The following is a 17,362-nucleotide window of genomic DNA, read 5'->3' as shown; positions in this document are numbered from 1 at the left end:
CGAAGAACAGCATAAATGTTTTGGCCCTCCATCATTTGTATAAGCTAAATACACAAATCCCTATTGTGGTACTATTTAAAATCAGTTTATAAGTGTGCAACATTAAAAGAATGTAAACTGAAGCAGATCGGAGGCCGAGATTCACTTCATAGCAAGCATTTTCAGCGTGCATGAAAAGCCTTGTTTATTGGATTGCAGCCAAACCTCCGAGATTACTCTCCGTAATACTGTCTGAATTCTTTTAGCTGTGATTCAAGGTCACGTTTCAGATGTAAATTAAAGCGTGTGGTAGTCATGGTTACTAAACAAATGTGTAAATATTGGGTATGCAAACTGTGGGCTGCTTAGGCTAAATGTCAGGGTCGTGTCTGAAAGGTCAGAGGTCAGTATTATGTTAAATTGACATTCCTAATGGAACAGGGCCAAGGCTAGTTGGCATGATGCGTGCAGGATTATTTGTAGTCGTGTAGTCGATTTTCGACCAGACAGTGTTTACTCTCCTTGAAAGTAGCATATAACTAGACTATGTTCATTGATTAGATGTAAGGGCAAAGGGTTACATTTCACCTAAATGTGGAACCACCTCTCCCCACACACACACACACACACACACACACACACACACCATAACCTTGGTTCTTAAGAAAGAAATGTTATTTCCTCTTAAGGTGTAGATTTCAGGCTCCCATATTGCATGTGTGCTATACATTAGGAACCTACAGTTAGACTTCGCCACAGGCGTCAGTAACCACGCAGGCGAATCCCCTGTCTCTGTTTCTCTCATTAAACCCTGCTCATAAGCAATATGTAGTACACACTACGAGGAGAACAATGTAAATATGTCCAGCATACCAAATATATTTAAAATATATACACAGATTACATACTACCACCAGAAACAGAGATTGTGTGTAAATCAGTAAGATTTATCAGTACACTGTAGAATAATCAGAAAGTTTTTTTAAATTATGACTTATTACCGTAGCAGAGTTTTGATATCGTATATTCGTATTCTAAACAGAACATACTCATGTCTATGTTTGTTTTATGTTCATATTGTATTATGAACTATTACAAACTGTTGAACTATTAGACTATTTTTTTCCTTTATATCAGAGTTTCAGATCTGAACTAGTGCACGTCATTTTAATACGTTAATTTATAAAAATCGTTTCCTCACACTTCCAAATTAGTACTTGATATTTCGGATTGAATTTCTAATATAGTTCCTTAAAAACATTTTGATTCTCAAATGTCTGTGACTAGTCATGCTAGCTGTGCTTTTACTGTATTTAAATTACACTCTTGTTTCAAAATAAAGGCTAAAGCCTAGACAAATGATATAAACTGTTATGAAACCTTTCTCTGCACCGTTTTTGCACTAATTATAGCTTTCACTACTAAAAGAACACATTTTTGGGTCACAGTAACTGTAAATGAAGCAGTCGGAGGTAATTATGAGGGAAACAGATGTATCTGACTGTTTTTTATAGCACGTCTGTATGTGATAGCTTAAAGTTGTCACACATTTGAACACTTTTCTGATGGATTTACTGCCTCATTAAATTCTTGGAAAATAATCAGTATAGTGCATGCATTCCTGTGACATGAACACGATCGCTGTTTTTACGCTGTTTGCATTTTCCACCCAAGAACGCTGCATTGGCTGAGATTGCTGAAAACATCTGCAGCGGAGTTGCTGCACCTGCCAAAGCGACCGGTGTAATTAATTATTCCTACACAACAGTGACTTGGATTTTAATCAAGAAAAATAAGTGTGTACGATGCGGCTCGAGGAAGGCGGTGACTGTAATTATGTGTCCAGTGTGGGAATTTTCCCAGATGCAAATATGAATGGCAGGAAAGAGGCCAAATGTTTGATAGCTCTTATGCATCATTAGCTGAAGAGCATCACTTATTCTACAAAGTGGTGTCTGTAAATAAGAGCTGGAACTCTTTCATCATCTGTCTGCTTTCTCACTCTTTCTCTTCTCTGTATCTCACATTTGCACAGTGTTGATATCCACATCATTATGTTAAAGAGACACGGGGAACATTCGCAAGGCTGTGTCTCAGACGACAGTTCATTTTTATGTCTCCAAATTTGGAAGCTGGTTTAAAAAAAACAAACAAAAAAAAAAAACCTAACATAAAAACTTTGAGACTGTGGAAGTGAGACTGTGTTAATTTTGAAAACAAATTATACATTTATCAGTAATACATGTATTTTTTTTTTTTTATTTGCCTAATATGTTGCTTTTAATCAGCCTTAAGAGCAAATGCAACAATCTGCTTTTATCCCTGCTTATAATTTTTAGTTTATTTTTAACCATGTCTGGTTACATTTAAAGTTGGGGAATGTCCTCTGTCCTGAAGATTTTCCCATTGCGTAAACTTTGTGACTTTTAGAAAGTGCTGACACTGGAGACTCCTTCCATAAATGTTAAACATCTCCTTGCCAAAAAAGTCACTATATTAACAATCACACATTATTTGTTAAATAATGTGGGTTTTTTTTTTATTGGTTTATATGAAGTGTGCTTCATAAAGTGCCCTGTAAATGAGCTGTTAATATCTGCTCTTTCTTTGACAAACATTCAAGCTAATCAATTTGGTCCAGCAGAACATTTTCAAACATTAAGTACTTTTGATTAAAAAAAAAAAAAAAAAAAAAAAAAAAAAAATCAGTGTGTCTGAAGGTCATGCGATATTGTGAAGTAAACCATTATCGCAGATGTTTTGAAAACATTCCAAGAACGTTATCTCTGGAACGTTACAATCTAACTTTCTTAGAAACGGATTGTTTTAACATTAACATTCTGGTACTTGGAATATAAAATGTTGTTTAAAATCATTTTTGACTTTGGATCAGTTGTGCTCTTTAACATAAATGTTGAAGATATCACATAATGAGGGGAAGGGGGGAAAAAAAAAAAAATAAATAAAAAAAAAAAAAAGATGAGTTGGCTGTGAAAGCCAAGTGATACAATTACATACTGATGATGCACATCCAAAAGTTCATGTACGTTCACTTAATCCTTCCAAACATTATGCTTGGAACAAAAAGCATTATCCCAGACAATTGATCTGAACTCGGCATTGCATATGCTTGCCACTATTGATTCAGTTAATGCCCGTCCCTGTGGCCCTGTAGCTTGTGTAATCACGCAACTGAGCATAAAGCAAGTAATAATGCAAAAGGGTACAAGATACGATCAGCCGGCGGGTTCGACTACAGCAAAACATGCGTCTGTTCAGCATATTGTTCACGCCAGTGACCTTTTTAAATGTAATGGAGACTTTAATTGCATTAGTGTACTGTTGATTATGCAGTTGACAGGTGCTCCTGCTCTCAGCAGGATCAATGAGGAGAAGAGGAAATGAGAGAAGGCAACCTGATCTTTAAGACTAGGTCAAGTATGTAGGTTGTAAAAACACACTTTGGGTTATCGCTTCTTTGTGTGTAAGCCTCAACTAACTGATCTTCTGATCCCTCGTTCACTATTCATGGACCATTTGGCTTTAGACGCTCGCGTGGCACATCAGCATTGGCTGTGAGGAAGGAGTAGAGCCAGGGTTATGTTAGACTTTTTCCACAGTGCTGTTTAATTCTTGAGTTTAACTGGTCGAATCTGATTGGTCAGCTGCAAATTACAGGTTTACATTAATGCGCTCATTCGAATACGTCATCGTTTCTATAGTAACAACTTACACCTGGCGGATATTCCATACAATTCAAGTCTAAAACTGGAAAAAACCTTTAACATTTCTGGAAGGAGTCTCCAGTGTCAACACTTTGTAACAGTCAGAGGTAAAGATTTCTGACATGACAAAGTCTTCAATACAGAGGACTTTACGGAAAAAAGAGAGCGAGTACTGAGGAAACAACTGCTTATAGCTTCTATAACATAATTGATAACAGGAACTAAGTTGTTTCGTAGATGTTCCACAACATTAAACATTACGAAAAAAGAATAAATAAACCAACACAAGGCCAGAAATGTATTAAACTGCAAATATATTAAATTACAAAGTGTCAATGTTAAACATGAATAAAATAGCTGAAACATAACTTTGGCCTGCATCATTTCTGTCAGGCCTTTATTTATTTCCGTCTCTTTGAATTTATGCGGCAATGTCAAGGAAAGCACTCAATTTTTTTAAATGGACAGATGAAGAGTTGGAGTTGTTGCTGCAGGTAACCCAAGATTATAAAGTTGTTTGTTTTGAGTCAAATGGGCCACATGACTACATCACATGACTAAAAATACATCATTGTTTTTAAATATCTCCATTTTCTCAGTCCACACTACAACGCAAAAATGTGTCTTCAAATGTATCCACGTCTTCGCAGGACAAAAATGCCGTTTCGGTGTGGACGGAAGGCCAAAACGTAGTGAACATATGTGGTTTCAAATTAAAAGAGCAAAAATAAACATATTGCGTCCGTTTCTTGTTTATAGACACAGCCATGCCAACATTCAGTATAACCGCACGCTTGCTCTTACGATATTGCTTAAAAATAAAACACACAGTCACTACAAAGGTTGCTGAACCCTCAGAGCTTGGACCCCTAATATTTAAAACTCACATGAGGTGAATGATTCGGAAGCCAGGCTAGACCTATATCCAGACTGGCACGTTTACACAGACTGTCTAGCAGAGAAACCTGAAAACAAACTGCTGATATGGATAGTGAAGCTCCTTCCCAGCATTTCAAGGAAATTTGCTAAAAAATCTCTTGCTTACGAGTGATCTGAGAGAAGTTTGGACCTTTAGTTAATAACCAACATTTCACACTAGAGGCAAAAAGGACGATGAAATGCATATTTAATCTTTTGTAATTGGATGCCAAATTCCAGCCCAATTTAGCCTGAAAAGTCTACATTGAGAAGTTCTTTAGTTCATACAGCTCAGGGAGAGCATTTGGCTTCAGATGTGGATCGTGTTATATTTCTACATTATGAATAAAGTCATAACTCATGGAGAGTTGCCAGATTTTCAGATTTTGAGCTCATTGTGACAGCAAAAAGGTCCACATTTTAAACGTAGACATTTAAGATATGTTTACTGTAGAACTTAAATCAGCCGTAAGAGAATCTGCTGGGAAATTTTCCCATGGTGAACTCGTTGACTTTGGAAAGGCTCTTGGGCAAGAAGAGGAAGACATCAATAAAATTTAAATAAACAGCTTTAATCTAGAGAATATTTTAGTAATACTGTCCCACCATCAACCCCACATTATTCACTGCTTAAATCTAATAAACAAGCTTGTATTTTATGTATGGTTTTATTATTCTCTGGCCAGTTCACAATCCTGCAGTTTTACTGTATAGCAGTTCCAAACGCTGTGAACCAGTATGACTTCCTCCAGCGTCAAATCAGCAGTCAAAAAGCATCAACCAAACACAGAAAAAGAAACTTAAAGCAAGTTCATGCAAAATGAATTAGTAAATTGGGCATATGACATTTTGTCTTGGATTTGTTAACTAACTTAGGAAAGACAAGGCCACGACCGCCAGTCATTTCACCATGACTCTTGATAAAATCGTAACTGTTAGAATTGGTGTGACTGAAGGAATAATATGAAATACAAACAGTGAATCAGTGTGCAACGTTTCATAATGGTTCAATAAGCAGCAGATTAAGCATTAAACACAAAGCACAAAGTCCTCCTTCCTGAAGACTTTCCCCACGTCAAACCTTAAAGTTACAGCTTTACCTCTGACCGTTACAAAGCGCCAACACTGGAGACTCCTTCCATAAATAAATTTTAAGACATTAAATAAACATCTCCTAACGGCAAACTTCACCAAATAATAAATAAAATAAATAAATTACACACACATACGCCAATCAGCCATAACAGTAAAACCACTGACAGGTGACGTGAATGCAAGTGAGCAGTCAGTTCTCAAAGTTGATGTGTTGGAAGCAAGAAAAATGGGCAAGTGTAAGGATCTGAGCGACCTTGACAAAGGCCAAATTGTGATGGCTATACGACTGGGTCAGAGCATCTCCAAAATGGCAGGTCTTGTGGGGGGTGCTCCCGGAAGGACAACCAGTGAACCGGCAACAGGGTCATGGGCGCTCAAGGCTCACTGAAGTGCGTGGGGAGTGAAGGCTAACCCGTCTGGTCTGAAGAGCTACTGTAGCACAAGTTGCTGAAAAAGTTAATGCTGGCTCTGACAGAAAGGTGTCAGAAAACACAGTGCATCGCAGTATGCTGCATATGGGGCTGCGTAGCCACAGACCGGTCAGAGGGCCCATGCTGACCCTGTCCACCACAGTAAGTGCCTACAATGGACACGGGAGCATTAGAACAGGACCATGGAGCAATGGAAGAAGGTGGCCTGGTCCGATGAATCACGTTTTCTTTTACATCATGTAGATGGCCAGGTACATGTGCATTGCTTACCTGGGGAAGAGATGGCACCAGGATGCACTATGGGAAGAAGGCAAGCCAGCAGAGGCAGTGTGATGCTCTAGGCAATGTTCTGCTGTGAAACCTTGGGTCCTGGCATTCATGTGGATGTTACTTTGACACCTACCTAAAGAATGCTGCAGACCAAGTACAGTACACGCCTTCACGGTATTCCCTAATGGCAGGGGCCTCTTTCAGCAGGATAATGCGCCCTGCCACACTGCAAAAACTGTTCAGGAATGGTTTGAGGAACATGAAAGAGTTCAAGGTGTTGACTTGGCCTCCAAATTCCTCAGATCTCAATCTGATCGAGCATCTGTGGGACGTGCTGGACAAACAAGTCGAATCCATGGAGGCCCCACCTCGCAACTTACAGGACTTAAAGGATCTGCTGCTAATGTCTTGGTGCCAGATACCACAGCACACCCTCAGAGGTCTTGTGGAGTCCATGCCTCAACAGGTCAGAGCTGTTTTCACAGCACATGGGGGACCTACACAAGATTAGGCAGGTAGTTGTAATGTTATGGCTGATCAATGTATTTAATCCATTTATGCGAAGCATCCTCCATAAGTAATGAAATGTATAGAATATAGAAATGTAGCATATTAGACCGAGTGCATAACATAACGAAATATACCCAGAATTACACGTGAACCTGTGTTCACCTTTCTCTGTACGAAAGCGACGCAGTTAATCCCAGCCCATGTGTGATTAAATATCTCTGCCTCAGCAATGTATACGTTGAGTAGCGTATTGGTTTAAAATATTCAGGCTACTCTGGGCCAGAACCCTGACAAAGCGAGTGCGTGCTGTAGGATAGAATATTTATCCATTAATTCCTGGCTGACCTAGCAGTTACTTCTTATCTCCTTCCATACAAATATATACAGTGCATACATCTTCATATTCCACTTCTCTGAGTAAGACTTTGCTGCCAGACTATTGCACTCATGGATCTAAGAGGAATGTACACACAGCTTCAGAACATGTACTCTTGTTTGCAATTCCTACACAGACATGACTGCATGATTGCATTCTTGGTTAAATCCCCAATACACATTGTTCTGGATTCACATCAAATGCCAAGTTTGCATTACTCACGAACAGTGCTTCTTAGTTTTAGTGCCATCATGGAGATAAGGGTAAATATTTGGCAGGAGCATTCGCAGAACTCCGTTTACAATGCAGAATCACTTAATCCAGTGGAAATTAATGACACTTACAAACAGAATTTCCTCAGGACAAAGCCAGAGCTTCCTCCATGACTACGTCAATACAAACACAATGCATATAGAACGCAGGAGTGAGGAAGCACACGTTAGCTCATAGTTCAGTCTCTACATTCCCTTCACTATATTCCAACAGCAAGAATATCAGTAATAATCGTCCATCAGTTCATACACCAACAATAAAAAGCATCCACTAGTCCAGTGCATTCCAACAATAATAATAACGGACTATGGAAATAATTTCTTATTATTTTTGTAACATAACGGACTAGTGAATTATTATTATTATTATTGTTGTAAGTATATAATTAACTGATGGAGGATTGTTGCTGGAATATAATGGAATAGTGGACCGTTTTTATTATTATAGTAGTACATAAATGACTATTGAATTATTGCTTATGTTACAGAAATTTGTCCACTATTCTAGTATATTCCAACAACCAACAATAATTATTATTATTATTATTAACACTATTCCATTATATTCCAAACAAAATAAAATTAAAAACAAAAACAAGTCCACTATTCCAAGAAAAACAAAAAAAAAAAAAAAAAAAACAACAACAAGATGAAAAACGACTTATTTGGATGCAACTCAGTTCATTCACATGGAACCAATGTACACATTTGAATCAAGTAAATTCAATGAACCTTTTTCAATGCAGTAAAAGCACAGACAGTATAAAATCTGAACATCTATAAAATTATATGAACAATTTATACTAAATAAAAATTTGGCATTAAGTTAGTCTAACTAAAAAAAACTATAGACTCTAGAACCAATTTTACTCGCCTTTTATATTATTTATTATTTGTTTTAATTATATATTCTTTCATATTTATTGTCATATATTTTTGCCAAGCTGCTTCTAGAGGTTTGTTAATTGCTGAGGTGTTGCTTTTACTTGCAGTAATGTTTTTATATTCATTATATAATTTAATTATAAGTCATTGTTAGAGTGAAAAAGCGACACTCTCATTTGCTGCCATATCACTGTATCTTCACTCAACTAGCGCTGCACGTGAATTACGTAACGTACACACGCATGAACCTTGATTGTCTGATTCTAGCCTGAATGAGAGGAAATAAGTTGCATCTGAACTTCGCTGGTGGAATGCACTGAGCCTGGATTGACCTGTTATGCCAAGTCATGCGAAGCCGTTTCAAAAAAGCCCAGCTTTTATTAGCTCGCAACGAAACAACTACAAGAATAAAAACATCAATAATTTGTCCACTATTTCAATATATTCCACCAATAATAATAAAATTTGTCCACCATAATATAACCAATGTTTTATTCCTCTTATGCTCCAGCAATTATTAAGGAATGAAACGTCATACTTTAGTTATATTTAACATTGTAAACAAGTTAGATCCTGTTCTCACTTACATTACAGCAGCTATAAACAGTCGTTCCCTCACCAGCCTCTATTTTTTCCCCCTCTCTTAAGGTTAAAAAGACTCTGTCCTGAAGATGTCAGAAAACTTAAAGTTAAAGCTTGACCTATGACCGTTACAAAGCGCCGACACTGGAGACTCCTTCCATAAATATTAAATAAACCTTACCGAAAACATCACCATATCAAAGATTACACATTTTTTATTCCCTTTATGTAGAACGTCTGCCATACAAGTCCCTGTGAATGAGCTGTTACTATAGAAACGATAATGAATTAATATTACGAGCTCATTAATATAAACCTGTGATACACAGCTGCACTACTGCCAGACTTTTTTGTCTAATCTGTTATTTATATCTTAAAAATAAGACAAGTGACCCTTTCACATCAGCTTTGATGATAATTCTGGACTGGTGTTATTCTGAAGTTTAAGAACTGGGAAATGAACCTGGACGTGTTTAATCACATCCTACATTTAATTATGTTTTATTACCTCTTCTGAATATTGGCACTAGATTAGAAAGTGTAAGAAGCACACTGTCTACAGCTGAAGCACTTAGAGAGGTGTAATATAGCACAGCTCGATCCGTTCATCCATGCATTAAATGCATAATTACACACTTCTAGGATCTGAGCTCTCTCCTTTTACAAATAACTGGATAAGAAGGTACTAATAATCACTCAGGTTTATGTGACCTGAATTATTATTATTATTACTATATCCTGACAACATTTAATTTTCATTTTCGTCACTAGATCACCTCATGCAGCCATTCTCGGGTTCTAACCTGTGAATTGAGAAGGTCATGAGAACTTAGGAACCTTCTTAAAGTGTTTTTATTTTATACTCTCATTCTTTGGTCAGAAATATGTTGACAGAAAAAAAGTGTGCTTAGAAATCACAGAATTCACCCGAGCTCACAGAGATAATGCTAAATAACTAATTAGATAATTATATAAATAAATATAGCTGTAAGCAGCAATCACCGTCAGCAAATCCCCCCCCATAACACATGAAATAAAAAGTAAATAAATAGATGAACATGAATAGATGTTCAGTTTTGTGGAGACTGCTCAACATTAGTTGGAAGAAAAGTCTGCGGAATGCCGATTGGTTGAAGGTGGCCATATTTTTTTGAAGTGACCCAATAGTAATTTAATATCCAGTTACATTTCAGTAGAATAACGCAGCACACCAAATTTCAGCTTAATCAGACTTTTGGTTCCTGAGAAACAGCTATTTGGTGGAGTTATAACTCCACCCCCATTGAAACTTTGCACACCACCTAATAACACCTCCTCACTGGTTTGAAAATAGACTTTAAATGGATTCACATGAACCCTGAACCAGCCGTCAAGCTCCACCCAACTAGGACTGATCAGCATGTGGAGGCCATGTTTGCAAATCTCAATATGCATTTGATTTTTACTGAAGATTAGATTCTGTTGAGTAATTCTGTGAACAGAGGCCAAACATCATAGGACTAGAGTGCAAAAATATATTTCTTGTGTAATGCAAACTACCATAAATTTAAGTGAGTGTGGCTAAATGGTCCAAAAGACACATTGTGTTCAGCCAAATCATTAGGAGGAAATTTCAATATTAACCTAATTTTTCCAGAGATATTCAATGTCAGTGGTTGACTGGCTGATGCTGACTTTTTTTTTTTTTTTTTTTTTTTAAGTAATCAGGTCATCAAAGGTCTACTTATGCAAAACCATGCAACCAATGAGTTAAAGCTATTTGAGTAAATTAGGCTCCACCTTATAAGAACTGATTGGCATGTGACAGTAATATTGCTTACAAATGCAATGTTTTTAGAATACGTTTCTGATAGTTTTTGCGGTTTCCACCATCCATAGTTAGACACCAAGTTTGTGAAGACAGGCTAAAAATCCTAAGACTAGTTCACAAAAGTACTTTTTGCATATTATGCAAATTAGCTGAAAAACTATGCTGTTTGGGAGAACCCAAGGAATCAGTGGGGAAAAAAGAATTTTCTTTGTAGGATTTATGGTTCTTGAGATGCAGACCAAAACATAAAACCTTGTGCTATTGTGCCACCATCGGGCCTGTGTGGGTCCCTTCATGTGCCTGAGTAGTGGGGTCCACACTGCACCTTTCCTCCAAACTTGGTGTTTCTATGACCTGTGGTCTTTGCTATCCATACCATTTTGGCAAAGAAAGAGAAGGAAAACAATATGATTCCAGCACATTCAGTGCTTGGACTCCTAACTAGTTTAAAACAGTTTGTGTGTCACATCCACTGTTTAGTATCTCTTATTGTTCGTTGGTCCAAATCTCCAGAACACAAGGTATTTCTGAAGAACTACAGCTCTGTCTCTTGGTTTCATTTAGCTTGGGGACCATCAAATGGCAGACGGCGGTCCAGACGAGGACCTAGCAAAGTATTTCAGTGGATCAAACCGAGTACTCAAAACTATTGCAGCAGAAACAAATCAACGTTTACACAAAAAACTGTCCGTAATTCAGTGATTATTCTTTGCTGCATTGATGTCAATTATTCAGCATAATGCAGCTCATCAAGAAATGGAAAGGAGTTTACAATGACTTAATTTACTCTTTCTGGTCTGATTAGTGAAGTGACTTTAAAAAAAAAAAAAAAAAAAAAACCAACAACAAAAACTGAATGTTTAAAGATATTTGGTCCACATCCCAAACCCCTATGACAAACATGTTTTACTGGAGGGTACAAACTATTCTGACCTGCTGGGGTTTAGTTGAACAGGAAGAAGTTGCTGGATGGAACATCTAGTGAAGGGAACTGTTTACTGATGGATGGACATTTGCTCTTGGCAGATTCATGCAGTTCCATCTCACGCTTTCTCTTTCTTTCTTTCACCTTATGCTTTGACAGAAAGCCTGACTCTCCCTCAATGATTCTGTACAGAGTTCTTTCTGCAGCTGTCACTGCAACTCTATTGTGTAAAGCAGCTGAAAAAGACAGAATGTTCTTTTACCTCATCAATGTGCTTTACTGACTACAAAAGACACTGACAAAGTAAGTCTAATTCAATAGATTAATTAAACTTTTTTTTTTTACTCTCAAATCTGCAGTTTAATTAAATGACAGTTGTTTCAAAAACCATTTCAATATTTTCCATACATGAAAAAAAATGAAAATCTAAAACCAGTTTCTGTACAATTTTTTCTTTCATAAACAGGCCTGTCATTTTCAAGAGGTAGAGAACCGGTTGCCATGGTCACACCCCAACAAACGAGAAAAAAGACCAGGATGTTCTTTTTATGTTATAACAGGTTTTAACACAATAGCATGAATGGGTGTTAAATTATAGCCCTTGTTTCCCAAAGAGAACGAGGGAGGACGTGGCATCCCCCAAGGCTGATTCAAGCCCATTATTGTTTTCAGTGTATATACACAAACAGTGTTTAACACAGAGGATACACTAATATATGCATCATTTCATCCGGATTCAAACAATGACGTAACAAACGTACACTGCAGTTATTTAATAAGACATCCAAACAAAATAAAAGAGTGTGCCAAAGCTACAGTAGTCAAAACCAGACTCACAAAAATAAACCAAAATTCTTTCTTCTGAACTGTGAAAAAAACGACACCACGGGCTAGACGTGCATACGTTAGTGGCCACAGCACAAGATGCAACCTGATGTGGCCTCAAAATGCAGTCCCAAAATGTCTGAAATGAATTTAAGTTTCTAAAGCTTTAGCTCATCAAGCAAACTGTGTCAGGGACACACCTACTACAGGGGTCGTCTGTATTTCAGCAGATCACACCAAGCATCTGAAAAATACTGTAGCAGAACTGATCAACGCATTTTATTGAAAAAAGAAAAAAAAAAACAAAACAAAACAAAAAAAACAAAACAAAAAAAAAATGGCCATATATCAGCAACTCCAGGTTGGTAAACTTGAACCTTTTGTAGCAGATCCTCTGTTGTGGCCATATCTATGCATTTTCGTAAATTATTTAGCTCTTCTGGGAAGAAGAATGTTTTCACAGACTTCTAATAGAGTGGTTATTTCCTTTACTTCCTCTGGTCTGATAAGCAAGGATGTGGCTTTTTTAAGGAAAAAAAAATAAATAAAAAGTCAATGGTTCAAGTCGATTCAGAGTCAAATTGCTTTCTTACTAGTGTTCACTCGGACCTGAGTGGGACTGATGTGCTTCACCCAGCCTAAAGAACTGCACAAAGGAGGAGAATCAGGAATCAGGGTTCCATTCAACTGCAGTACATAGTGTATCTGAACGCACTCTGAGGTATGTACAGAGAGAATGAACCATCACCTGGTGCTTTGTCACTTGTTAGTGTAGACGTAGGACAAAGGCTAGACGTACACAAGTCAAGAGGCGCAGAACAAAAAGTAACATTTAGTAAATCTGTTGCTGAGACACGCCTACAAAACACATTCTGCATGAAGCACCAGTTGTAGTTTTAAGCGGTGGAGGAAAAGTTCAACCACAGAGCTGGTGAAAAGCTTGAGACGTGAAAAGAGGAATGCACGTTCACAAACAAACAGTAATGTGTTGATATGTTTGTCCAGTTGTTTCCCTGTGCAAGGAAATTAGCCCCATTTATGACTCTACTCATGGTGCCTTCAAGAATAACAAATATTTGCATATTTCCACACCCTTAATATTTCATAAACACTGTATGCACCTGCTTAACACCCAACGTTTTCATACCAAAGCACAAAAATAACCATGGCTACTAATCATTACACACAATGACAGAAATAATGACATTTACACCCACTGTACTATTCTTGCCACAACACTACTGCACATGCAAACACTGGTGCAGGGACCAGCATCACACAACAGCATCACACAACAGCATCACACAACAGCATCACACAACACAGCCAGTCACGTGACTCACCCTTTTCCGTCAGACTCCGCTGTCCATTCCGCAAAACAGTCGCATTTAAATCCTCTAAAAAAAGAAAAAGCAATATATCATAAACTCCAGGTGTCACATAACTAATTAGTAGGTGTAAGAAGCGCTCTGGTTATGATTTCATCACTTACCACTTTTTTTTTCCAAAGTTTACTGCTGAACACAGAGACGAGGCCCCAGGAAAACACCATGTAAACAATACACAAATAAATAAATAAACATCTCCTGCTTGTCACTGTGCTCTGTCCAACTCTCTCTCCCCTCTCTGTTCGCCTTTACTCTCCATTTTTATCTTTATAAACATTTCTGAAAGTCGTTCTAACACTTCCGGTTGCTGCACTTTTCCAAACAAACCACTTTAATTAAACACAGCCGGGCCAATTAGCGGCCTCTGCGTCACGTGATCAAATTAGACGCATCCTATTGGATACAGTGCGCGAGAGGATATATTTTGAAATATTCCACAACTTTAGCGCCAAATAATGCAATGTTACATGAGGTACAAGCTGAATTAGGTGTAATATAAAGAAAATACATTTGTTTAATTGTCTAGTTCTAAGAGTTGGACAAAACAAGTTAAAGTAAAGCGAGTGATTTATAATTTGGATAATGCAGTTATTTGCGCTTGTGTCAGAAAAATGAACTGTTGAGGGAATTAAAACGCTGATATGCAGAATGATCAGTCATTTTAAACAAATAAAAACAAACAAACAAATAAATAAAAGGCTGGGTGATGGAATAAAATGTCCACTTTGCATAAAAGTGTTAATTAAACTATATTACATTTTTCTCGAGCTCGTCTGTGGCTTTAATTAATTAATTAATTAAACTTTTTGGAAAGGGCCAGTGTCAGAAAAGTCATGTTCAATATCTTGAAGGTCATAGTAAATTGTAAGAGGCGCTGAGGTCAGGGTTGCCAGATCTGCTCAAATACAACAGAAGTGCACACTCAGATTTCTTTCTCTTTTTTTTTTAACGCAGTTCTATATTCTTATCACACCAGGGTCACCAAGAGCATCTGTTATTTTAGTTATGAATACATCAGAGCTATAATAATCAATTTAAAAAACACACTGGCTGTTTAATAGTGGTCATGTTTTGAGGGATTACTGCTCACCTGGCAACCCTACACCTCTCTGTGCAGTACGCATGGCCCTAATTTACACCTGCTTTTGGGATGCGGGGAAAATCACGCACATCGAGCAGAATGTCTGTTATAGCCTGCTTCTTCACCTATTCTGCTCTGTCGTCTCACTTTTCCCCTCATATGCATGTATGAGATGCATAAAAATGCACTTTTCCCGCACAACAGGCACAGACAGCTGTGAACATCTGGCCCTGAGTCTGCTAGGTTTTCCACACTTTTCAACACTCCATAATCTGAACCCAAAATAAGTCCAGTCACTAAAAACTGCTACTCAAGTCACATGAAATGTACACGTGTGGGTTTTTAGTCACGTGTTTTTATTTGACACATGAGTTTTACACACAATTAATTTCTCATTTTAATCTTCTAGGGATTTATTTTTCCACATATGATTTTTCTCACATGATTCATTTATATCACATATGATCACGTATGATGTCACATATGTTTCTCACGTGCTCATATGTACGGGGAAAAAGAGACCAACAATCAAACCCTGACAGCATTTCTTACTTCCACATCAGTGCCACAACACACATCATGGCATTTCAGGAAGGAAGGAAGGAAGGAAGGAAGTAATAAGTGACAGAGTGTACCGAGGTGCACTGATGTTTTTACAGCAGCAGAGGTTATAAGACTGATTTAAAGTAGTATGTAGTATTGTAACCAGGTCAGCACAAACCACCAGAGAAGTGGCACTCCGACAAACATTAAGTAGTGGAGACACTGGCACACAGTCTAGACTCAAAGTCCCAAAACGCAATGCAGCTATACAATGCAGTTAGTGATCTCTGAGAGCCGAGCACGATGGCACTGACGGCGGTATTAGCATGATAGTTGGAGCTTTGGCAGCTGATCTGTTTAAGCAGAGTGTACAGATGAGGAGATGAGAGAGATGGATAGACTAAAAAAACTAAAGCGCTGCCGCATCACTCTTTTTAGGTAGATATGAAGTGAGGGTTAAATCCCACTGCACCACTTTCAGCAAGTAGTCGAATGGCATTGTGGGTAATGTAAAAATAAAAACTTAATTCAGAGTCCTATTACAAAATAAATTTTGGATGCTGTTGAAGATGACATATTAATGATAAAGATTAATATGCAAGTCGTTCAGGGTGGATTTTTCCTCTAATACTGCAGTGAACCAGAGTTTGAAGTTAAGATCACTGCTGAAGTCTGAACACTGTCTCATCTCCTGTCTCCTGTGATGTCTGTTCAGTGTGTGTCACTGCAGCACATCGTCAGCACTCATTCTGGACCCAAAACACATTTTTATGAGTTCAGAAGATCTGGTGATTATGCAGTGACCTACAGGCGTTTTTAAATATTTCACACAACAGCTGGAAAGTGACACTTCATGACTGAAAAAAACCCCCACACCATCTGCATTACTACTCTTCCTGTAAAACTTTTAACAATATTTTAGACAGAGATGAGTTAGAAGTTGGGGAAAATAAGCAGAAAAGGACACATTGGAGTACATATTTGAGTTTTTAAATGATCAGAGGCTTTGATACGGAAAAAAAAGGTTCAAGCACAAGCTGAGGTGATACCCAAATTTTTATCTCAGGTAGAAACACTGAAAAAACTTATCTAAATAAATCATCTGGTTAATGTTGAAGTATATCTATAAATAAGTACAAATCTCTTATTTGTGAAATTATGAAAAATTAACATTTTATGTGTTTATTAATTTATTAAATTTAGTCCCAACACATTTTGTGCGGTATGAATATTAATACTAACACTTTATTTATTTTCCCAATTTATTTATTGTAACACTTAATTTATTGTCCCTTTTTTCAATAGTGTCTTTTTTTGCATTTCTAGAGTGTGTATTTCTGCCATAAACCACTCAACAGCTGGGTGTTTATATGTGAGATTTTTTTTAGCTCTGTTAAAAGAATTATGTCTAAAATTGAACAGTTATAAGTAATTAATGAGTACTTGAGGTCAGAGGTTCGGTGCCCTGCTGCAGCACCGTTGCATACCCCACTGACCCAGGAACCTCATTCAAGCCAATCAACATCCACAGCACAAGGATTCCTTTGTCCTATATTCATTTGCATCTCAAACACAAATATTAATCTCTCCTCGTATGTACAGTGCTTATATGGGATGTGACACATAAACGGGTCGGCTTTAGATCTCAGTCCAAAAGAAAACAAGGAGGATAGTAGGGGTTGAAAGCCGTATGAAAATATGTTTTGTTTAAATCTCAGTGACTCCCAGATGACTCGTGCTGTAACAA

At 37.5% G+C, this 17,362-nt stretch overlaps 1 long non-coding RNA gene across 1 annotated transcript in view; it reads right to left on the bottom strand.

Annotated features, from left to right (window-relative positions):
- The window catches only part of LOC113533960 (uncharacterized), a 36,893-nt gene extending 22,874 nt beyond the window's left edge, over nucleotides 1-14,019 (bottom strand). Inside the window, exon 1 of the long non-coding RNA XR_008302532.1 lies at nucleotides 13,947-14,019. This is a non-coding gene — a long non-coding RNA (uncharacterized LOC113533960). The remainder of the gene's footprint in view (nucleotides 1-13,946) is intronic.
- Between the last annotated feature and the right edge of the window lie 3,343 nt (nucleotides 14,020-17,362).

This window comes from Pangasianodon hypophthalmus, chromosome 10, assembly GCF_027358585.1.
Source record: "Pangasianodon hypophthalmus isolate fPanHyp1 chromosome 10, fPanHyp1.pri, whole genome shotgun sequence".
Lineage (NCBI taxonomy): Eukaryota > Metazoa > Chordata > Actinopteri > Siluriformes > Pangasiidae > Pangasianodon > Pangasianodon hypophthalmus.
The sequence above is the reverse complement of the archived record's forward strand: the minus strand, read 5'-3'. Positions and strand labels throughout refer to the sequence as shown.